We start from the raw sequence: 24,397 nt of genomic DNA on the forward strand, positions 1-24,397 counted from the left end.
ATTTTGGTAAAAGTTCCAGGTGAACTTGAAAAAAATGTGGGTTTTTTTGAAGCTATATTACTAGATACACACAAATTTATAGTTCTTACATTTTCCTGGTAGAATTACCCTTTCATAATTACAAAATGTTCTTCCTTATTTCTAATCATTCTTCTTGTATTCAAGTCTACTGAATATTGATATTTATACAGTATATATCCCACCTTTCTTTTGGTTAGTATTTGCAAGACACATATTTTCCATTCTTTTACTTCCAGCCTTTCTAGGTCCTTACATTTATGGTGTGTCTTTCATAAGCAGTACATAGTTGTATTAAAAAAAAATCAATCTGACAACTTTGTGTTTTAATTGGATGTTTGATAAAATTTGGTTTCTATCTATGATGTTATTGCTGTTTCTGTCTCACCGGTTATATGTTCTTTTCCTTCCTTCTTTTGGATTAATCTAGTAATTTTTCATTCTGTTTTTTTCCCAGTTATATATTCACTTACTATTCCTTTAATGGTTATATAAGAAATCACAACATGCATCATTGATTTATTTTAGTCCAATAAAACACTAGTAATTCTACTATTTTCCAGACAATGATAGGATCTTAGTATATTTTATCTCCCTTTACACTGACCCTACCTTTTGTGTTACAGTTATCATACATTTTAATTCAACATATATTTAAAGCCTTGTTGTTTTATACAGTTAATATTAATTTAGCTATATGCATGTATTTATCCTTTCTGTTGCTCTTTATTTCTTCCTTGAACTTTCAAGTTTCCATGTAGGATCATTTTTCTTCTGCTTGAAAAATTGCCTTTTATGTGTGTGTGTATATATATATATACACATATATATATATTTTGGTGAGGCTCTACATGCAATGAATTGTCTTAGTTATTTTTCTGGAAATCTCTTTACGTCTCATGTACTTTAGAACAATATTTTCACCGGGAGCAGAATTCTAGATTGGCGGTTATTTTAAGCACTTTAAAGATTGTATTCCATTGTTTTCTGGCTCCCATTATTTCTGTTGAGAAGTCAGATGTCAGTCTTATGAATGTTCCTTTGAATATGAGGTGTCTTTTTTTCCCTAGCTACTTTCAGCAGTTTTACTGTTAAGTGCCTAAGTTTGGTACCCCTTGCATTTATTCTGCTTGGGGCTTACTGTACTTTTCAAATCCACAGCTTGATGTCTTTCATCAGTTTTGCAAAATCCTTACTCATTATGTTGAAACTTTAGCTAAGCTACTCCACAGTATTGCTGTCTTAGCATCCATTTTGTTTGGCCAAGTGGCCTGTGGGGGCCTTAAACTGACATTAACTCCTCATGCAAGCACATGCCCTAGACAACAGCTTGCAGTCTCAAGTAAATGTAAGTTCTTGACATGACTTCCTCAATGTCCCTTGTGATAAACTGTCTCCCCCATCTCTCAGAGCTTTCCCCTTGTGGGTCACTTAGATAAGACCCTGTTGGAGTTTACCAAAACTCTGTTCTTTTTGGTTTCAACTGAAGAGTCCAGGCTTAGCCTGGGAATCCCAAAGCACACCACCCATGGACCCTAATAAAGGCACGTGTCCCTGATCCTGTGGCTCTCTCTGCCTGTACCTTGCCTTGACTTCCCCATATGGCCCTCTAGGAGTACTGTATTCTTCTTCCAGGACCTGTGAGAAACAAATTTCTCTATTTCAAATCCCTTATGGTCTTTTGTTGAGCCACAGTTCACCATCAGAGTCCCAGGGCTCTACTTAATAAAGGTTAATTTAACAAAGTCACAACACATTATCTCTTCAAATATTGTTTCTCCTTTCTTTCTCCTTTTCTAGGAACCCAATTACACGTATATTAGACTTGATCATCGTTTCCCCTATATTTCTATGATAGTTTCATATTGCTGCTATAACAAATTACCACAAAAGTATTGGCTTAAAACAATGCAAATTTATTTTCTTACAGTCTGGATGATAGAAGTCTAAAATGGTTCCACAGGGCTGAATTCCTTCTGGAGGTTCTGGGTGAGAATCCATTTCCTTGCCTTTTCCAGGTTCTAGGGGCTGCCTACATTCCCTGGTTTATGGCCCCTTCCTCCATCTTCAAAGTTAAGAACGTAGTATCTTCTCTTCTCTCTGATCTCTGTTTCTCTCCTTCTATCTCTATCTTTGATCTTCTTGCCTCCCACTTAAGATCCCTGTGATTACACAGGATACATATGGATACCCCAAAATAATCTCATCTCAAGATTCCTAATTTAGTCACAGCTGCAAAGTCCTTTTTTGCTATGTAGGGTAACACAGGCACAAGTTCTGGGGATTAGGATATGGACATCTTTCATGGGTCATTATTCAGCCTTCCACAGTCTCTTATGCTCTTTCTTTCCATCCTTTACACTTTCCATGCTTCAGTCTGGATATTTTCTAAGTCTCTATCTCCCAATTCACTAATCATCTCTTCTGTTATGTCAAATCTTCTGTTAAAGGTTCTTAATTTCAATCATTGTATTTTTCAGTTTCTAGAACTTCTAAATGATTTTTAAAATAGATTCTACTTCTCTAGTGAAATTTTCCATCTTGGCATCTATTCTTTTAAACATATTAGTCGCAGTCCATATCAAATAACTCCAATATCTGGATCATTTTTCTCCTGATTCTATTATTTTCACGTGCCTAGTAATTTTTGCTAGCATGACAGATTTTACATATGAAAAACTGTAGAAGCTTTGGATGATATTACTTCCTCCAGAGAGAAATCACCCTTTCCTTTGGAATGCAGCAGCAGCATAGATCATCTTATTTCAATCAGAAACTGAGCCGATTTGAGGCTAGGTGGCAGTTTTTGTAAGGCTCTTTCTCTACCTCTAGTTTGCCCCAACTTAAGCGTGTAGTCTTCTAGGGAATCCTATTTGAGAGTCTGGTGTGTTCATAGGTCCTTTCTTCCTTGGAGGAACCTGAATTTTAATTTTTACTTCTCAACATCATAAGATGAACAAAAATCTCACTCTGCTTTTCAGGAGTTTTCTGCTTAGCTTCTTAGCTTCTGACTCTGCGCAGTAAATACCTTGAGAGGAAAATAAGTTTAAAACATAATTACTTGGGGCCGGCCCCATGGCTGAGTGCTTAAGTGTGCTCCGCTTTGGCGGCCCAGGGTTTCAGTGGTTCAGATCCTGGGTGCGGACATGGCATCACTCATCAGGCCATGCTGAAGCGGCATCCCACATGCCACAGCTAGAAGGACCCACAGCTAAAAATACCTAACTATGTACCAGGGGGCTTTGGGGAGAAAAAGGAAAAATAAAACCTTTAAAAAAAAAATTTCTTGGTGCCTCCTTTCTCTTACAGGATCTTGGCCCCTCAGTCCTGGCCACCTGGGGATCCCTAAACTCCAATTTCTATGTACCCCAAGAGACTACTGGCTTCTCTGCTTCTAGCAGAAATCTTCTGCTAAGTTTCACAGTTTTTTGTCCTGCACTATGAATTATTTTTGTATGTGTGAGGAAGACTGACCCTGAGCTAACATCTGTTGCCAATCTTCCCCTTTTTGCTTGAGGAAGATTGTTGCTAAGCTAACATCTGTGCCAATCTTCTTCTATTTTATGTGGGATGCCGCCACAGCATGGCTTGATGAGCGATGCTACATCCATGCCTGGGATCCAAACCTGTGAACCCCAGGGTGCTGAAACGGAGTGCATGAATTTAACCACTGTGCCACCAGGCCGGCCCCTTGCACTATGAATTAAGCAAATTCCTGGAGGGGAAAAGAGAAGCATAGAACAACAGCTCTCTTCTTTGAAGTTCTCTTAGCTCCACGATTTTGGTTTCTTAAGTCCTGGCTGCCTCAGTAGGTCTCTGATACCTTCACTATTCTTTTCTTTCCTTTTTTAAGAATCCTTCTTTTCATGTTGTTCTCAGCAAAAGCATTAGTCTGCAGCAACCTAGTCCTCCAGAGCCAGGAGTGGAAGTCACAGCTTGGGCTCTCAATCAAAATTCTACTGCTTATTAGCTATGTGACTTTGGCAAATTATTTAACTTAGGTATTTAAACATTCTGAGTTTCAATTTTCTTTTATGTAAAATGAAAATAACACTATCTCATAAAGTTGTTGTGAGGAAGTGAAGATTAAATGTTCGTAGCTATATTTGTAAAATGTCTAGAAACAAAAACACTTAATGAGGGCTTACTACGTGCCAGGCACTTTATATGGATTTAATAATTTAATGTAGATACAGTTATTATCTCCCATTTCCTTTTTAAGATCACATACTAGTAAGTGATGGAGCTAGGATTTGACTCTAGAGCACTTTTCTTAGTAACTACTCAATATTACTTCTATAATACTGCTTTAGTATTGTGCCACACACCAGCAAGTGCTCAATAAATGTCAGTTATTATGTAGAAAATACAAATGCTTCCAAAATATACACTATTCATATCAGTTTTTCTATTTTGCTTTTCTTATGAAGCAGGAGTGTTAGTTTCACTTAAAGGAGTAGGGATGAAAGAACAGGCCAGGACTTTACTGAAAATTCAAATGCTTAAATACAAAGACACATAAATACACAGCATAATCTTTCAAGAATAATGTTTCTATGATAGTTTTAAAAAGATGTGAGTCTCCCACCCCTATCAATGCAATCTTGGATACAGACAAATATTATTTAGGTGTAATTTACAGATAGACTATGTGATACATGAGGGTTCAACCTGATCTTCAGTATTATTTCTTATTCTAACCTATTACCAAACACTTAATTTGGTATGTAGATCTTTACTGTTGTTTTAAGATACACAGAGAAATGATTTCTTTTAAGGATTACATATTAAATTTTAGAAAATTATACATACAAATTAGAAAACAATCACAATGTTGTTTTCGCTGAGTTCAATTTAGTAAAATGTACTGGGAAGCATGCCTATGTTTGAGTGCCCATTGTGTCACTTATTAGTGTGTAATTTTGGGCCTTAATTATCTTATTTATATATTGGGATTACATTTTATCTGACTAAAAGCCAGCATTGGAACATGGCATCTCTTGTTTTGTATTCTTGGTCTTAAATTTGTTTAGGGAGTATACTATATTTGAATAAAAATAAAAGAATCTCTCTTCATTTGCTAACACCTAGTATACTTTGAATATCTCATTATCCTTGTTATCATGTTAGACTTGAAGTCATTATTTTAAAAGTTACTTTGTGGGATTCTCTTAGGGCTATTTGTCTTCCCCTTCTACCATCAGCTGAGTCTCACTGTATATACTCAAAGACAGTTGTTTTCCTACTACTGCCTTCCTGTTTCTACTTTGCTCCATCACAGATTTGGGGGCAGTATGTACCTGCTCATCAGAGAGACAGAAAGGGCCTTGAAAATGTGGGCTTTAAGAGAAAACCTCCTCTCCTCGTCTATGTGCTATATCTTCCCCCCCGCCCCCCAAAATAAAATACTTCTCTGCTAACCGCTTCATTATGTACATAGGTAAGTAAATGCCTGATTGTCCAAGTTCATTTCAGATTTCTCTTCCAGTTTCCATTGGCCACTAGTAAATTTTAGTGGTGCTATTGACGGATCATGGAGTATGAGAATGATAACCGACCTGAGAGACACTCAAATCCTATCTCTATCACTTACTGGTTAAATGACTTTGGGCAAGTGACCTAACCTCTCTAAGCCTCAATTTTCTCATATGCAAAATGAAGTTAGTTAATACCTACAACACCAAATTATTAGAATTAAGTTAGTTACATAGGAAATGGAGTCATGACTAACTGTGGTTTGAATGTGACTATCATTTAGAAAATAAGGAGAGCACCACTGAATAAAAGTAGTTGGTGAGCCGATTCAAATTAGAGGCGGGTTTGATCTCTAGGGTCCTTAAAAATCCATATTCTCTAAGGAAGTCATTCCAGATGGGAGAGCAAATATAAAGGCTTTGCGTTCCTTCATGCTCCAACTGATGCCAGTTCCATGGTATAGAAACACATCATATTAAAAGCAATAACCATAGTGAAGAATAATTTTATGCTTATTCAATTAGCCAAACATTTTTGCTGGTGAAATTGTGGTAAAAACAGCACACTCATATCCTGCTGGTGGTATCAAAAATTAGTACAACCTCTAGGGAAATAACATAGCTATTGTATCGAGAACTATAAAATGCCCATACTCTTTGAAGCTATAATCCCACTCATAAGATTCTATCTTAAGAAAATAATTCAAATAAGGAAAATAGATATAGTTTTATTTCATAGTGCCTGGCAATTAAAAGGTACTCAAATATTTATTCAAATGAATACCTTTATTTGTACTGACTTCTGCAAATCACTGCCCTCGATTCCTTCCTGTTAAGATTTATCTATTTGCATCACTGGGGGATAGATTTAGAACCAAATTCTATACCTGTGTCTAGTCTCTGTTCTGCCATCTTCTTTAGTAACTTCAGTGTTGACTGCTATCAGACTCCCTTACCTTATGATACTTTCACTCTCTGAACTCAGTTGACCTTCACATAGAAAACAAGTTGACCATATACCACATCCTTGACTTAATCAAAAAGAAATGTGAAGCTTTCTTCAAGATCCTAAGATGTCTTTCTCCTTTGTCAATACCCTTCAAGTCTAACCATTCACCTCACTGCCTGCTTCATTAAGACAAAAGATAGCCAGAAATCTTCACATTCATCCTCACCTAATCCTCAACATACTTCTAGCCCTGTACCTAGCCACTTACATTTCCCTCCAGGATGTGAGGAAGAATTATCACCTCTTTGCTTTCATATCTCTTGCTTCCTTCTTCTAGCCCCATTCAAAATTTTGCATGCTTCAAGTTTAAGTATCTTTATCTATCTCCTTTCTTTTTTGAGATATAATTCACATACCATAAAATTCACCTCTTTAGTGTACAACTCAGTGGTTTTTAGCATATTGGTATACAAGATATTTTGGTATCAAGGTTGTGCAACCATCACCACTATGCCAGAACATCTTCATCACTCACAAAAGAAACTCCATACCCACTAGCAATTACTCCCCATCCCATCACTCCCCATTAGCGGCAACTGCTAATATACCTTGTCTCCATGGATTTGCCTATTCTAGACAGCTCATATAAATGGAATCAGACAGTATGTGGCCTTTTGTGTCTGGCTTCTTTCACTTGAGTGTAATATTTTCAAGGTTCATCTATGTTATAGCATGTATCACTATTCATTCCTTTTTATTGCTGAATAATACTCCATTGCATGGCTATAGTACATTTCATTTATTCATTTATCAACTGATGAACATTTGGGTTTGTTTCCATTTTTTGGCTCTTATGAATAATCCTGTGAACAACTGTGTAAAAGTTTTTGTGTGAACACATTTCAATTCACTCTTGGGTATATAACTAAGAGTGGAATCTCAAGTTAAGCATCTCTTGATATCCAACTCTATTCTGTTTCCGAGTTCAGTTAGCCTGGGATACCTCTTACAATGCAAACAACTGTATACTGACGTCCCCATCCCAGCTTCACTCAAACACCTGCAGTCTTTAGAGTCTACACACATTAATTACAACTTCTTCCCAATTGAGGGCAGAGATCACTTCTCACAGTTCTATCATGTAGTAGGTGTTTAATATATGCTCATCCACATATTGACATGCTAAGATGCCCACAAATGAGAGAATGATGACTTACTCACTCTTTCATTTGACAGATATTTGAATGTCTATTGTATGCGGATCACCATGCTTAATGTTGGGCATAAACAGTGGACAAAAGTTACTGATCAGTTTCATCATACCTCAAGCACCAGTTCAACTCCACAAATATTTACTGAATACTTATGATGTGAATGGCATCGTGCAAGGTATAACATCAAACAGACAGGAATAAGATACAGTCTGCAGCCTTTTATGGCAGTACATAAACTCTACATCCAACAATAACAATGACAAAAAACAGCAGCAGCAGCAGCAGCACTGGATATTAAATGTCATAAGAAAAGTATAAAATGCTCTGAAAGATCAATGGACAGAGTATATATGGTTGGGAGAGTGGAAAGAGGACAGACATAAGAAAATACCTCTTGAAGTTGAAGGTGGTACTTGAGAAAGGGCCTCAAAGAAGGTGGCATTTTGATAGACGGGGATTCTCAGGAAAAGAGAAAGTGTTTCAGGCAGAGGAAAGCATGAACAAAGATAGAAAGGCTAGACACAGTGCAGAATTTTTCTTCAGAGACAAATCCAGTTAGGAATGTGTAGATGGGTAACGAAAGATATGGCCATAGTGTGAAAGACCTTGAATATTAGGCTTAGTATTTAAAAAGGTTTAGAAAAATGATTTGAAAGTCTTCCTACAACAATTCAAATTACTTTAGTGATTCCTTAACCTTTTCTTGAAACTTTTCTATTATGCATATTTTCTAAACTGATCATGGAAATTAGTGATTTCTCCTTCCCACAAGGAACAAAAATAACATCTTGACAGCTAAGTGAGCACGCTGATAGGGGAAGATAGAATTTCAATAATCCTAGCACTGTATCCCACACTTTTGGGACTATGTAAGGCTTAAAACAGACATGTGGGCAAATCCCAATATCCAGAAGAGCAGAAGTAAGACTGAGGGTAAAATAACAGTATTCACTAAGTGCCTAACAACAGCGATTGTGCCAGGTGATTTACCTATAATATCTGTGATCCACCAAACAATCCCATTTAGGTTTATGGCAACTGAGGCTCAAAGAGATCAAGTAAACTGCTCAAGGTTAAAGCTAGTAAGCTCAGCTGATAAAATTTAGACACTAATTTTGAACTAGGCCTGTCTGATCACATATTTTCCCCATTGTTCACTTTCATTTATTTTTTACCATACAAAAGAGGCTAGAATGGTAGGATCATGATGTATGCGTCAATGAAAAGGGATGCATATTTAACACAGAGTTGTATGGCTTGAAGAAAAATTAAGCTGAAATATTCAAAACTTGGTTTAGAATGGCTTAGAGATCAAGACCAAGAGAGATCAACATTAGGGTTACTTCTTGATCCAGTCAGAACAACGAACATACTATAGATCTTATTTAGGAACAGCAGGAGAGCAAAATTCCAGTTTTGATTAGGAAACTAGAAATAAAACTCCAACAGAATATGGAAATGTTTGTATTCACTGATGTATTCCAAGTCCCTAGAACAGTGACTAGCACACAGCAGGCATTCAACAAACTTTTGTTGAAATAATGAAAAGTCATGTAAGGGGTATTGTCATTTGAATACTCTTGAAGGCCCTGAAATAGAGATAAAGACAGCAGAGTAGTAAATTGAAAAACCATTCAAGTTGTTAGGATACTCTCTTTAACACTCAACCTCATAGCAAAAACAACCAACTACCAAAACAACAAACTAAAAGGCAATAGTTGTAAAAAAAACAGCATGATTTTCCAAAGAAAGGGAGACAAAAGAATGAAAAGACACTTTGCGTAAGATATGCTATCTAGCACTCTGTGGTTAATCACATTTCAGTGAGACAGAATCCAGAATTTTGACCTACTATATTAATATTACAAACTGCTGTTAGCAGTGTATACAATGACTGCTTTTGGAAAAAAAATGGTTGTTTAATCTAAATGTTCTAAAAAACGGACAAATTCTTTATTATAGACAGCAAATAATGGAACGAAAATCCCAAAGTCATTAATTCAAAGAAACAAGAGTACACCTACATAAGTCTTTATTTTCCTGATTTTGATAGTATGTTTCTATTAGAACATGCAAAGATAACTGCAACAAAGAACATTAAGTGAAAAAAAAAAAAGCCTCCAGAAGAGAGCAAGCCTCTCTACAGGAATACCTGTAGAGAGAATAAAAGCAGGTTCCACGATTTCCCTCCATTTTTCACAAGCTTTTCTAATATTTTCTCTTTGATGGAACTAATGAATAACTGCCACTTATCACTAACATCTTCTTCTAGGTATGTGCTTTATATATTGCTTTCTTCTGAACAGACAGTTCTTCAAACTGTTCAAGTCTTTCAGCTGCGGCAATTTTTCTTATTTCTATTATGCTGCATTTCTTCCATGGAGTAACATAAAAACCAATTTAATAAACTCTTTTGCTTTCCAAAGACAGTTTCCAAAAGGCGGCACTACTGCATTTCAGTCAATATTATAATTCATTTCTCTATCCTTTTTATCGTTTAGCTCCACAATCTTTACTTACTTCAATAATTCCTAATACTATATAATTTGTCAGGATGATCATATCATGTTTTCTTCTATATTACATTAATACAGAAGACAGTGAACACTATCTCTCTAATCAATTCATACTTGCTTGAGGCAGTCGACATGTCCCCAACCTTGTAATAATAATAGATGTTATTTTCGTCTTGCCTTTTCAACTACTACAGAAATTTTGTAGTCTTTAAAAGGATAATTCATTGACTTTAGGGTCTTAGATTTTTGTTGTTGTCTACAGAAAGTTAAAACATATATTTTTTTCCTCACTGTAACATTTGGTTGAAAACATATATTCTAATAAACTCTAAACCAAATAGCTTTTTAAAGAGAACTAGAATTAAAATAATTGCAAACTCCGAGGATAGATTAGGTAACAATCCTAGAAAGAAAAAATACACAGGCCTTATTTTTTTAGAAATTCTTGAAGGATATTACAGTTCATTTGATAGATATCCTAAAATTACTAAAGTTGTTGAGATTTTATAAGCTCCAAATAGATTGATTTCTTCAGTACAGAAACACCTAAGTATTGTGGTACTTGAAAAGAGAAGCCAAAGAATCAAAGTTGAGTGTTTATTACCACTGTACATATAGTTTCTCATAAAACACTGAGAATATAGGAAATACACAAAGTTCTTTCTTACTCATCTTTTGTCCTTTGTGAGCCAATTTTCTCCCCCTTCTTAAAATCTGAGCTCAATCTCCTGCTCTTGGCACCATGCTTTAAAACCACAAAGAACAGATACCATTTTTCAATTGATGCTGAATTTAATTAGAAAGGGGGAAAATGCACTAAAGTATAACTTTCACAAATGCTACACACAAATTACACGTAAAATTTTTTAAGGCGGAGAAGTTGTTTTCAGGCACACGGCAGAGCCTGTAGCCCAAAATCAAGAGGTCTAAGAATGTAAGATAACAATCACATCAGCTAAGGTTACACCAAGTATTTGAGTACCTCACTATGACACTTTCATTCTGGTAAGGTGAAAGTGCCTCGTAATTTACGTAAAATATTCAGTCCCGCAATAAACCACCTCCTTAAAAGAGCAGCTACAGAGTTTCTGTGGCGTGTCAAGGAAGATGACACCACTGTATCTCACTGGGTCAAGGTTGAACTTTCGGGGAGCAGGGGTGGGCAAGTCGTGAGTCACACAAGAAGGCGCATGGTCTTGCAGACATGAGTGGAGAATTTTAACAACGCGTTTCGAATCCTTTGAAGAACGCCTTAAGAAAATTTTGTTAGGGAGCACATTTTCCATCGTACGCGTAGAAACAAAACTCACATAAATTCTGACCGGAGGCTGGTGATTAGCACAACTTGGTAGAATTACTTAACTTTTCACATAAAATACAATCCCAAGGCTTTAAGATATCGTCTATGCAAACGGCACCAAGCATCACCTTTTCGAGCCCTCGCCGGCACAGGAAGTGGTTTGGACAACCCCCAAAACATCACCCTTCCCCCACAGGAAGTGAGCTATGTTCCCCCTCCCCCAGGAGGGCCTTCCTCCCTTCCCCCAAACGGAAGTGAGCGCCCCCATTCAGTCAGCCTCAAACCGAGACAAACCAATGACAACAACGGCAAAAAGGGCTGATCTTCAGGGGGTGAAGGGCACCTCCACTGTGGTCACCCCCAGCCTCGCCTTGCTTACTGACCTGCTGACGATAAGGGCAGGCAGGGACCCGGGGCCTAAAGAAAGTCCCTCGCACAGAGGACAATTCCCTGAGCCCCTCTCAATCGCCTTCACGCTTCTCCGTCGTCTCACAGCAGGACAAAAATTCCTCCGCAGTGCTTTATTTTGATGCCTTTCTTTCCCTTTACCTAATCGCTAAACCACCTTCCCCTAGGCAACTTCTATTACCGCAGTAACATTTAAAATGGACCCAGTGAAGTGAAAAACAAAATATTATTCCCGATACCTACAGAAGAATGAAGGGATTATTTTGTTCAAATGCGGCGGACTACGTGATTACGCAAAGTGAGACATTTTCGCGGAGGTTTCTGGGAGATGTAGTTTTTTTTTTTTAGTTGCCAAGGCATACAGAAAGTATTGGGACTTAAATTGGTGACTACTATATACTGGAGTCCTTGAAAACATATATTTCGTATTCGACGGCAGGCTGACGTAGGGGGTGGGGCTCCGGCACCAAATAGGCCAATACTTCTTTCCCCGTTTCCTCTGAAATTGAATGGAACCGAAATTTCCCTTCACGCCTGCCCCAGGTCCTGGTCGTCCCTCCGTCTTCCTTTGGCCACGCCCTCCTCAGCCAATCAGTTGCCCTCTAGGTCTCATTCTCTTGAGGTAGGAACGCGAGAGGAGGGACCTCCCAGCGACTCCTCCTGCGGGGCTGAGGCGAGCCAGGGGAGAGGGCCGAGGGCCTGTGCGCGCGCGCGTGCTCGCTCCTCAAAGAGCGCGGCGGCGAGTGCGCGCGCGGAGGGGCGGCGCGCGGGGCTGGGAGGAGGCGGGCAGGCTGGTGGGCTGGGCGGGCGGGCGGCCGGCGGCCGGGAGCGCGCGGTGGACTCAGCGGCGGCGAGCAGTTACTTAGTTGTTAGACGGTGTCAGTTGCTCTGTGGCGGCGGCCGCGGTCACCAGGGAGGGGACGGGACGGCCAACGATGGTGGTCACTGCGGCGGCGTGTGCACCCCTCAGGTAACAGAGACAGGGCTGCCCGTGTGCCCTCGGTTCTCCTCTCCTCTCGCGCCGGCTTGTGGGACTTGGGTCGCCGCGGGGTGAGGACGCTGACCCGGGGGAATCCGGGCGGGGCTGCGCGGGGTCTGGGTGGCGCCGCCGCGGGGACTCGGGCGGCCGGTGCGTCCGGCCCGGCGGGGGCTCTCTGGCCCCGGCCGCCCCCGCGCACTGCCGCCCCCAGGCCCGCCGGCGCCGCGCGCCCCCTCGCGCCTCCAGCCGCCCCGGCTCCCGCCCCCTCCCTCGGCGGCGGCGGCGGCCCCGGTGGCTCGGCGCCCCCCAGAGGAGGGAAAGTTGGGACCTGGCGGCGACGGACGCCCCCGGGCGCGGCTGGGAGGCTGCTGGGGAAAGTGAAGCCTGGAGGAGCTGGACGCGGGGAGGCTGGGGCAGGAAGGGCGCTGCTCGCTGTTGCTGAGTCTCCACGGACACCCCGGTACAAACCTAGGAGGATCCGGCGCAGCCTCGCCAGCAGCGCCGGGACGAAACCCGGTGGCTCTTTGCCTGCTCACTTCGCGCTGCGGCTTGTGAGCCCCCTAACGCGCGGGTTTGCTCTGTTTGGGGATTTTGAGAGGTTCGTTCGATCAGTTTGTTTCTCCTTTGCCCTTTGACTCATCCGTCCTTGTAGCTTTTCTTACCTCCCGCGATGAGGATTTGCTGTCTGAACCCCCTTGCCTACCCTGTCCCCGTCGACTGCACCATCCATCTGAGAGCTTATTTCATTTTTCGTCCTTTGACTAAGTTAAAGACTGCTGAGAGCAACAGGAAAGAGGAGCCTTCCCACCTTTAACCTTTAAATGTTGCTTTCTTGCAATCCGTTTTTTTTTTTTTTAAAGATCCAAGTTTAGGAATTTGAGCGCTGTGGAATGGAGTTTTTGGAAGGCTGGCGTAGAGGAGATAGTGACGAGTTAAAGGAAAACTATGATTTCATCTTTATTGGCCTTGCTATTGAAAACCTAATACATTTTTCTTCTGCCTGTGTTTAATGTGGTAGGATTATACGTTGAATTAAGTAGTTGGAGACTTACATAAAAGGCTATTTTTAGGTCTTTGGGTGGTGTATGTCAACTGCTTTTCGCCTGAATTGGGATTGCCTTGAGGATTCTGTTTTGGGGCCTACCTACTGATTTTTGTTCAGCCACAACGTCTTTTTTCCCTGATAAATGAAGTTATGTAGTGATGTGTATAGTTGGAGAACCCGTGTTGCTCTCTGCAGTGTGAAAGTGAAAAACGTGAATTATCCATAGGGGTAAAACTTGCCATGAACCATCTTGGATGCTTGCTTCACGATGGCTTCTCCTGTGATTTGAGAACTTTTTGAGATAGCTCAATTCACTGAGTACCTTAATTACTTTCTGAAGTGCCTGTCACTTCTCTTTGGTGACTCCTTTAGTATATGACATGTTTTCTTGGCTTCAAAGATGGGAGTTACACAGTCTTGGCCCAGAGATTAACAGTTAACAATGGAAGTAGAATTCATACCATTGCTAGTGAGTTTTGGCTATGACCAACTCACAAACTATGTGAAAAAACAAACATCTTTCCATCGCCGTCAGAGGGGAAGAGGGGCAAATATTTTATCATATCTTTATTTTGGAAACTCTAACATGACTATACTATGTGGGAAAAAATGTCAAGTTATTTTCTTTAAGACTTTTTGAAGTGTGGTCCTCCTTTTCCCCATCTACCCCCCATTTAGGGGCTGACATTTATGTTTGGCTGGGTTCCAGGGTGAGAAGGAAAGTATTTTGGTGAAAGGAAAAGATAAGATTAATTGAACACTTATGATACTATGACTTTTCATTTTACCCAGTGAGAGTATAGAGAAATTTCCTCAATCATGTTCGTACCCCATTAACATTCTGTAAGAATTCATTTTTAAGAGTCTACCCTGAAGCCATAAAGAAATAATGTCACTTCATAACTGTTCCTGACAATCACATTAAAAAATGTGTTCCTGGAATACATTGTATGTGTTCTCATATAAACATTTATCTTTGTACATTTATGGTAATGTAAATATTTAAGTCTGAGAGCTTAAAAACTTTTATTTGCCTATTTGCATACATGTTTTTCAACATCTAGCAGTGCCAACCATATTTGCCAAATAAGCATCAGCCATAAGTTCTTGCTTTGGCACATTTCATATAATAACTCTTCTAAATTGCTCCATAGTGAAGCATCATGAGATTAGCATTTGCTTCATGAGAGAGATTTGTTGTTGTTTTTAACTGTAATGATGTGCTGTTTAAGTGGAACAGGTGCTGGGCTCTAGCTGTTTGTGTTGAAACCTGCCAAATCATACTCTTTTGTTGGATGGGCTGTTTAAATAATTTGGGAACCAGACTGTGGCCCCTGGCATGCCAAGTTTGAGTTCAAGGCCCCATATTACTGCTGCAAATCCGTTTTCACTGTATGAGGCAGATGTGTGTCATGAACTTTATTTTCTCATTGCCGTTCTGTCTCTAATTCCTACTCCCTACTGCCACTAGAGCTCATGGGGAAGTCTAGGCTCCTTCACTGCTGGTTTGTTTTTCTTGGAGAACTAGAAATTCTAGTAACTTTCAGGCCAGGAATAGATAGTTATTTGTTTGACAAATTTTTTGATTGCCTTTTAAATGGTAGGCATGGTGTTGGGCCCTGAGTATATGTAGAATTATAGTCCTTTTTGCAGGGATTGTACAGTTTAGGAGGAGAAGATAGCTGATAATCAATAATTACAACGTGGTGTGAAATAGGCAGAGATGTAAGCAGATTCCTGTGGATGGGAAGCCCAGAGGAGGGGTAGTTCATGAAGACTTGAGGTCTTGGGGTGAGGGAGTGTCCTGAAATACGTCTTAATGGGTTATTTGAGCTAAACTTTAAAAATAGATAGGAATTAACTAGGTTCAGAAAGAGGGGAAAGACTTTTTAGACAGTGCTGTCCTATAAAAATATAATATGAGCCACAAATGTGTCACATATATTTTTAAACTTTCTAATAACCACATTAAAAAAGTAAAAAGCGAAATTAATTTTAATAATACATTTTATCTAACCTGATATAGCCAAAATAGTATCATTTCAACATGTAATCAATATAAAAAACGTATTACTGAGATATTTGACATTCCCTTTTTCATACTAAGTCTTCAGAATCTGGTGTGTATTTTATACTTGTAACACATCTCAATATGGACTGGCCACATTCAAGTACTCAGTAGCCACAGGTGGACAGCACAGTTTTAAAATAGGGGCCGATGAAGTCGCAAGAAGCCAAATCACTGAATGTCTTATTAACCAAGCTAAGGAGCTTTAACTTTATCCTAAGGCTGTGAGGATTTAGTAGGGGGAAAAATTATACTGTGATAGGATCACATTTGTGTTTTAGACCTATCTTGTTGATGGATTAGAGAAGGGCAAAACTGGAAGCTGGCTGGTTAGGAAGCCATTCCTGGTGGGAACTGTTGAGGAATGTAGAAGAGGAGTGGATGTATGAGAGACTTAGGAAGTATCATCAACAGGGTAAATAATTGGATTATGGAATTGAGCAAGATTTAAGATTTAGGATGAGTTCCACATTTCTGTTAGTGAGCTACTGAATGGACAGGCAACTGAAGAGAAGCCAACCATCTGTGCCAGAAGACCAAAGATGAAAAAAGGAAACTGAGAGATTTGTCATGGAAGGTGAGGGAGGAGAATATTTCAAGGACTAGTAGTGGTCAACACTGTATCCAGCCATGAAAAGGCCAAATAAGATAAGGACTGAATAAACTCTAAGACTTAGTGATTAAGATGTCTTTGTAACTTCACCTCAAGCAGGTAGCTACATTGTAATGGATTGAGGGGCTTGAATAGTGAATGACAGCTAGAAGTGTAGCTAATTAAGAGGATGCATATTTTCAACAAAGGATTGAAGGAAAGAGTATAGATGGAGGGAAATACAGGGATTTAGAGAAGTTTACTCCCCTCTTTTTTTAAATTAAGAAGGTCTTGGGCATGCTTCTGTGGGATTGGAAAGAACCAGTGGAGGGGAGAAATTGAAAGAGAGGAGGAGGAGTGGGGAGGGGGAAGGGGGAGAGAGAGAGGAGAGAGGTGATTGATGGACCTGAGGATTTGGAGGCAGTAGGAAGAGATGGGATCCAAGGCATAGGCAGAGAAACTGGCCTTGGGTAGGAGGTGGTTTTCCTTTTCCAGTGAGCAGAAAGGAAAGAAGTAAAGTTGGAGGCCTTGTAAATAAATTTATAACTGCCAGAGGAAGGAAGGAGAATGAGTTGTTGACTTGTCTTCTGTCATTTTTGGGTACCTCCTAAGAGTGAAGAAGGACATGATGGAATAGGGGTTCTGAAAAGAGTACATGAGTTTATAACAGCTTCTGAGGTGGGGGGTCGGGGGGAGTTGGGGTAGATGCACAGACAGACACATGACTAGGAAAATGAAAAAGGATTGTTAGCATTGAGGACCCATTTGAGATTGTAGACCTTGGATTTCTAGGGATACCAATTTTCATGGTGGTTTGGTTTTTCTCCAGCAGTGATCGCTTTGGGTATAGCTGAAGAAAATATTTAATACTGACAAGAACTCATAGGGTGGGCACTGTTATTCTCCTTGATTGTAAGATGAACAGCTGGGATTTGAACCCTGGTGGTTCAGTTCCAAGCCCAGGCTGTTATCCATTGCTTTGCAGATGCCTGCTTCGTAGAGATATCTGAAGGACAATTGGTTGAAGGAATTAGTGATATTGAGGATTGTGACTGAAATGAACAACTGTGGGGTCCAGGCTGGGTTTGAGCAGAAAACCTGGAACGGGTAATTCAACTGGGAGAAAATGAAGGGCATGAAATGCTAAAGGTCACTGTGAAGAGCTGGTGAGGAGGGAGCAGTAATATTAGCTTTTATTTGTGGAGTACTTACTGTGTGCTAGACACTAATACGTTATTTCTGATTCTAACACTAACTCTTCTGTGTAAGTTTTATTAATGTTATAGTCTTCCCTTTGTCATTCTCCTTAAGATGAAACTGAGGATTAGAGAGGTTAAATAACATGTCCAGAGACACACACTATCAAGTGGTGGAACCAGGGTTCAAAGCCTATTCTTTCTTCTTCAAACCATATTCTTCCTAAGTAAGGAGATAAGAAGAAAAATGTGATAATGATAACAAGTGGTGGAAAGACACTGGGATATTTAATTTAGGATTTCAGAGGTGAATCATTCATTTAACAAATGTTTGTCGAGCATTAAAATGTGCCAGGCATTGTGCTAGGTATGCAGGTTACAGTAGTGAATCAAACAGACAAAAATTTCTGCCCTCGTGGATCTTACATTCTAGAGAGGGTGAGATAGGCATTAAACAAAATAAATAATTTATTGTTAGGGTTATTGTTACCTCAGAAGGTGATAGATAGGTGATGTAGAGAAAAATCAAGCTGACAACAGGGACAGGAATGCTAAGGGATGTGTGCACCTTTTTTTTTTTTTTTGCTGAGGAAGATTGGCCCCAAGCTAACATATGTTGCCACTCTTCCTCTGTTTTGTCTGTGGGTCACTGACACAGCATGGCCACTGATGAGTGGTATAAGTCCAAACCCAGGCCACTGAAGCAGAGAGTATTGAACCTAACCACTAGGCCACAGGGCTGGCCCTGTGTGCACTTTTAAAGAGGATGTCTGGGAAGGATTTGGTGAGACGTGAGGAAAGATAAGTTAAAAGTTAAGGAATTAAGGAGACACACTAGGTAGAAGAAACATTTTGCATTGACCTTGCAGCAGAGGTGTCCCAGAACCCTAAGAGGCCAGTGTGCCTGGACTGGAGTGAGTAGAAGAGTAGACAGTGGTATAGTCAGAGAGATCTGGATTACATGGAGCCTCTAGGCCATTGTAAGGACTTGGGTGTTTACTTTGTGAGATGGGAACCATTACAGGATTTTTAGCAAAGGAGTGACATGATCATATTATGCTTTAAAAACTTCACTCTGGCCAGTGTGCTGAAAGTAGCCTAAGGAGGTAAAGAGTAAAAACAAGAAGACTAGTTAGGAGCCTCTCTTAAAAAATCCAGTTGAGAGACAGTGGTGTCTTAGACCAGGGAATTCATGAAAAGTGGTTGGATCTTTTTTTTTTTTTAACTTTTTATTATGAAATAATGTTAGATTTACAGAAGAATTGAACAGATAGCACATAGAGTTCCCTTATACCAATTTGTCTCAACCTCTGCACTATTGACATTTTGGACTAGAGAATCCTTTGTTGTGGGGGGTTCCCTGGTCTCTATCCTGTAGATACCAGTAGCACTCCCCCAGTTGTAACAATAAAAAATGCCTCCAGACATTACCAAATGCCCCCTGTGGGGCAAAATTGCTCCTGTTAAGAACCACTACCATATACCCTTCACCGTGTTTCCCCAGTTTTAACATCTTACATACCCATAGTACATTTGTCACCCTAAGAGATTAGTATTGGTACAATGCTTGAACCAAACTCCAGACTCAGTGTTTCACCAGTTTTTTCCACTCAAATCCTTTTTCCATTCCATCATCCAAACCAGGACACTACATAGCTTTTAGTTGTCTCTTTTATCTCCGCCAATGTATGACAGTTTCTTGGTCTTTCCTTGTCTTTTATGACCTTGATATTTTTAAAGAATACTAGTCAGTTATTTTGTAGAATGTTCCTCAATTTGAGTTTGTCTGAAGTTTTCTCATGATTAGACTGGGGTTATGGATTTGGGGGGAAAGTATCACAGAAATGGGATACCCTTCTTCTTCTTCTTTTTCTTTTTTGCTGAGGATGATTCACCTTGGGCTAACATCTGCTGCCAATCTTCCTCTTTTTATATGTGAGCTGCCACCACAGCATGGCCACTGACAGATGAGTGGTGTAGGCCTATGCCTAGGGAAAAAACCTGAACTGCCAAAGTGGAGCATGCTGAACTTAACCAAGATGCCACTGGGGCTGACACTGAAGTGTCCTTCTTATCGTGTCATATAAGAGATACATGATACCAACATGTCTTTTTTTCTTTTTTAATTTAATTTAATTTAATTTTGAGGAAGATTAGCCCTGAGCTAACTACTGCCAGTCCTCCTCTTTTTTTTGCTGAGGAAGCCTGGCCCTGAGCTAATATCAGAGCCCATCTTCCTCCACTTTATATGTGGGATGTCTACCACAGCATGGTGTGCCAAGCGGTGCCATGTCTGCACCCAGGATCTGAACCGGTGAACCCTGGGCCGCTGAGAAGCGAAACGTGCACACCTAACTGCTGCACCACCGGGCCAGTCCCCCAACATGTCTTATCACTGGTGATTACCTTGTTAAGATGGTTTCTGCCAGATTTCTTCACTGGAAATATGGTTATTTATTAAATTTTTCAATTTAATGTTTAATATTTATTAGTATTTATTTCTTAATATTTGTCATAATTATTTAGTATTTTTTATTTAATGTTTTTAATTTAAATTTATTGTATTATACTAAATTTATTATTTATTATTATTTTTCCCTTTCCATATTCTGTTCATTATAAGCAAGCTACTAAGTCCAGTACACGCTCAAGGGAAGGGGAATCAAACTCCACTTCTTGGAGGGAGGAGTACCAAAGAATTTGTGGACATATATATATATATTTTTAAAATTTTTTTTACTGTGGTATAAATAGTTTATAACATTGTGAAATTTCAGTTGTACGTTAATATTTGTCAGACACCATATAAATGTGCCCCTGCACCCTTTGTGCACACTCCCTCTTCCCCCTGGTAACCAATAAATTGTTCTCTTTGTTGTAAGTTGGTTTATATTCCACATATGAGTGAAATTATACAGTGTTTATCTTTCTCTGTCTGGCTTATTTCGCTTAACATGATGCCCTCAAGGTCCATCCATGTGGCTGCGAATGGGACGATTATGTCCTTTTTTATGGCTGAGTAGTATTCCATTGTATATATACAGCACATCTTCTTTATCTAATCATCAATCGATGGGCACTTGGGTTGCTTTCACATCTTGGCTATTGTGAATAATCCTGCAATGAACATAGAGGTGCATAAGTCTCATTGTATTGTTGATATCAAGTTCTTTGGATAAATACCCAGTAGTGGGATAGCTGGGTCATATGGTAATTCTATTTTTAATTTTTTGAGAAATCTCCATACTGTTTTGCAAAGTGGCGGCACCAGTTTGCATTCCCACCAGCAGTGGATGAGGGTTCCCTTGTCTTCACAATCTCTCCAACATTTGTTATTTTTTGTCTTGGTGATTATAGCCATTCTAATGGGTGAAAGATGATATCTAAGCATGGTTTTGATTTGCATCTCCCTGATGATTAGTGATGCTGAGCATCTTTTCGTGTGTCTATTGGCCATCTGTAGATCTTCTTTGGAAATATCTGTTCATATCCTCTGCCCACTTTTTGATTGGGTTATTTATTTTTCTGTAGTTCAGTGGTGTGAGTTCTTTATATATTATGGAGATTAACTCCTTATTGGATATATAATTTGCAAATATTTTCTCCCACTTGGTGGGTTATTTTTTCATTTTGTTCTTGGTTTGTTTGCCTTCCAGAAGCTCTTTAGTCTCATGAAGTCCCACTTGTTTTTTCTTTTGTTTCCCTTATCTGAGTGGACATCATATTAGTAAAGATCCTTTTAAGGCTCATGTCAAAGATTGTACTGCTTATATTTTCTTCCAGAAGTTTTATGGTTTCAGGTCTTACCTTCAAGTCTTTGATCCATTTTGAGCCTGTTTTTGTGTATGGAGAAAGATAATGATCTATTTTCATTCTTTTGCATGTGGCTGTCCAGTTTTCCCAGCACCATTTATTGAAGAGGCTTTCCTTTCTCCCTTGTATGTTCTTGGCTCCTCTGTCAAGGAATAGCTGTCCGTAGATGTGTGGTTTTATTTCTGGGCTTTCAACTCTGTTCCATTGATCTGTGTGCATGTTTTTGTACTAGTACCATGCTGTTTTGATTACTATAGCTTTGTAATATGTTTTGAAGTCAGGGATTGCGATGCCACCAGCTTTGTTCTTGTTTCTCAGGATTGCTTTGGCTATTTGGGGTTTTATATTTCCCCTTATGAATGTTAAGATTCTTTGTTCTATTTCTGTGAAGAATGTCATTGGGATTCTGATTGGGACTGCCTTGAATCTGTAGATTGCTTTAGGTAGTATGGCCATTTTAACTATGTTTATTCTTCTAGTCCATCTGCATGGAATATCTTTCCATTTCTTTATGTCATTATCGATTTCTTTCAGTAATGTCTTATAGTTTTCCTTGTATAGGTCTTTCACCTCCTTGGTTGAATTTATTCCTAGATATTTTATTCTTTTTGCTGCGATTGTGAATGGGATTGTATTCTTGAGTTCTTGTTCTGTTAGTTCGTTACTAGAGTATAGCAATGCCACTGATTTTTGCCACTTTGCTGTAGTTGTTGATTATTTCTAATAGTTTTCAGATCGATTCTTTAGGGTTTTTTATATATAAAATTGTGTCATCTGCAGACAGTGAGAATTTCACTTCATTGGTGCCTATTTGGATTCTTTTATTTCTTTTTCCTGCCTAATTGCTCTGGCAAAAACCTCTCGTACTATGTTGAATAAGAGTGATGAAAGTGGGCACTCTTATCTTGTTCCTGCTCTCAGTGGGATGGCTTTCAGTTTTTCCCCATTTAGTATGATGCTGGCAGTGGGTTTGTCATATATGGGCTTTATTATGTTGAGGTATTTTCCTTCTATACCCATTTTATTTAGAAATTTTTATCATGAACAGATGCTGGATCTTGTCAAATGCTTTCTCTGTGACTATGGAGATGATCATGTGGTTTTTGTTCCTCCTTTTCTTAATATGTTGTATCACATTGACTGATTTGTCGATGTTGGACCATCCCTGTGTCCCTGGTATGAATCCCACTTGATCATGCCTTATGATCTTTTTAGTGTATTGCTCTATTTGGTTTGCCAATATTTTGTTGAGCATTTTTGCATCTGTCTTCACCAACAATATTGCCCTGTAATTTTCCTTCTTTGTGTCATCCTTGTCTGGTTTTGGGATCAGAGTGAGGTTGACCTCATAGATTATGTTAGGAATATTTCCATCTTCCTCAATTTTTTGGAATAGTTTGAAAAGAATGGGTGATAAATTGTCTTTGAATGTTTGGGAGAATTCTCCTGAGAAGCTGTCTGGTCCTTCACTTTTATTTTTGAGGAGATCTTTGATTACTGTTTCAATCTCTTTATTTGTGATTGATCTATTCAGATTCTCTATTTTTTCTTGATTTGGTTTGGGAGGTTGTAAGAGTCTAAGAATTTATCCATTTCTTCTAGATTGTCTGGTTTGTTGGCATATCGTTCTTCATAATACTCTCTTATGATCTTTTGTATTTCTGTGGTTTCCATTGTAATTTATCCTCTTTCATTTCTAATTTTATTCGTTTGAGCCTTCGCTCTTTTTTTCTTAGTGAGCCTGGCTAAGGGTTTGTCAGTTTTGTTTATCCTGTCAGAGAACCAGCTCCTTGTTTCATTGACCCTTTTTGTAGTCTTTTTTGTTTCAATTTCATTTACTTCTGCTCTAATTTGTATTATTTCCCTCCTTCTGCTGAGTTTGGGCTTTGTTTGCTGGTCTTTTTCTAATTCTGTTAGGTGTATTTTAAGATTGTTTATTTGAGCTTTTTCTTGTTTAATGTGGGCCTGTATTGCTATAATTTTCCCTCTTAGGACTGCTTTTGCTGTATCCCATAAGAGTTGGTCTGGTGTGTTTTCATTCTCATTTGTCTCCAAGTGTTTTTTGATTTCTCCCTTTATTTCTTTGATGACCCATTGGTTGTTCAGTAGCATGTTGTTTAGTCTCCACATTTTCATTTCTTTTCCAGATTTTTTCTTGTAGTTGATTTCTGGTTTCATGGCATTATGTTTGGAAAAGATTGTATATATGATATCAATATTCTTAAATTTATTGAAGTTTGCCTTGTTTCCCAATATATTGTCTATCCTTGTAAATGTCCCATGTGCACTTGAGAAGAAGGTATATTTTACTGTTTTTGGCTGGAGTGCTCTCCATATATCTATTAAGTTCAGCTGCTGTAGTTTTTCATTTAAGTCCAATGTTTCCTTGTTGACTTTCTGTCTGGATGATCTATCCATTGGTGTAAGTGGGGTGTTGGTGTCCCCTACTATTACTGTGTTGTCCTTATCTCCTTTTAGGTTTGTCAATAGTTGCTTTATTACTTTGGTACTCCTATGTTGGGCACATACATGTTTATAAGTGTTATGTCTTCTTGGTGAAGAGTCCCTTTTCTCATTGTATACTGCACCCTATGTCTCTCTTTACCAATTTTATCCTGAAGTCTACTTTGTCTGATATAAGTATTGCAACAGCTGTTTCCTCTTTTTGCCATTGTAGTATTCTCTTCCATCCCCTCACTCTGAGCCTATGTTTCCTAGAGGCAGCGTATTGTTAGGTCTTGTTCTTTAATCCATCCTGCCACTCTGTGCCTTTTGATTGGAAGATTCAGTCCATTTACATTTAGAGTGATTATTGCTATATGAGG

General features: G+C 39.2%; 2 protein-coding genes across 12 annotated transcripts in view; one reads left to right on the forward strand and one right to left on the reverse strand.

Moving 5' to 3' along the window:
• The window catches only part of HMG20A (high mobility group 20A), a 76,137-nt gene extending 64,026 nt beyond the window's left edge, over positions 1 to 12,111 (reverse strand). Inside the window, exon 1 of one of the 3 annotated variants that reach the window (XM_046654273.1) lies at positions 11,855 to 12,111. The gene's annotated coding sequence lies outside the window, so the exon portion shown is untranslated. Of the gene's footprint in view, positions 1 to 11,481; positions 11,502 to 11,854 lie in introns of those variants that run through there. The other 2 variants (XM_046654271.1, XM_046654272.1) reach the window with 2 other exon arrangements.
• Positions 12,112 to 12,707: 596 nt separating this feature from the next.
• The window catches only part of PEAK1 (pseudopodium enriched atypical kinase 1), a 294,511-nt gene continuing 282,821 nt past the window's right edge, over positions 12,708 to 24,397 (forward strand). For 7 of the 9 annotated variants that reach the window (XR_006887507.1, XM_046653653.1, XM_046653651.1 and 4 more), the window contains exon 1: positions 12,708 to 12,849. The gene's annotated coding sequence lies outside the window, so the exon portion shown is untranslated. Of the gene's footprint in view, positions 12,850 to 13,123; positions 13,457 to 24,397 lie in introns of those variants that run through there. The other 2 variants (XM_046653654.1, XM_046653656.1) reach the window with 1 other exon arrangement.

Source organism: Equus quagga, chromosome 2 (assembly GCF_021613505.1).
Source record: "Equus quagga isolate Etosha38 chromosome 2, UCLA_HA_Equagga_1.0, whole genome shotgun sequence".
Taxonomy (NCBI): domain Eukaryota; kingdom Metazoa; phylum Chordata; class Mammalia; order Perissodactyla; family Equidae; genus Equus; species Equus quagga.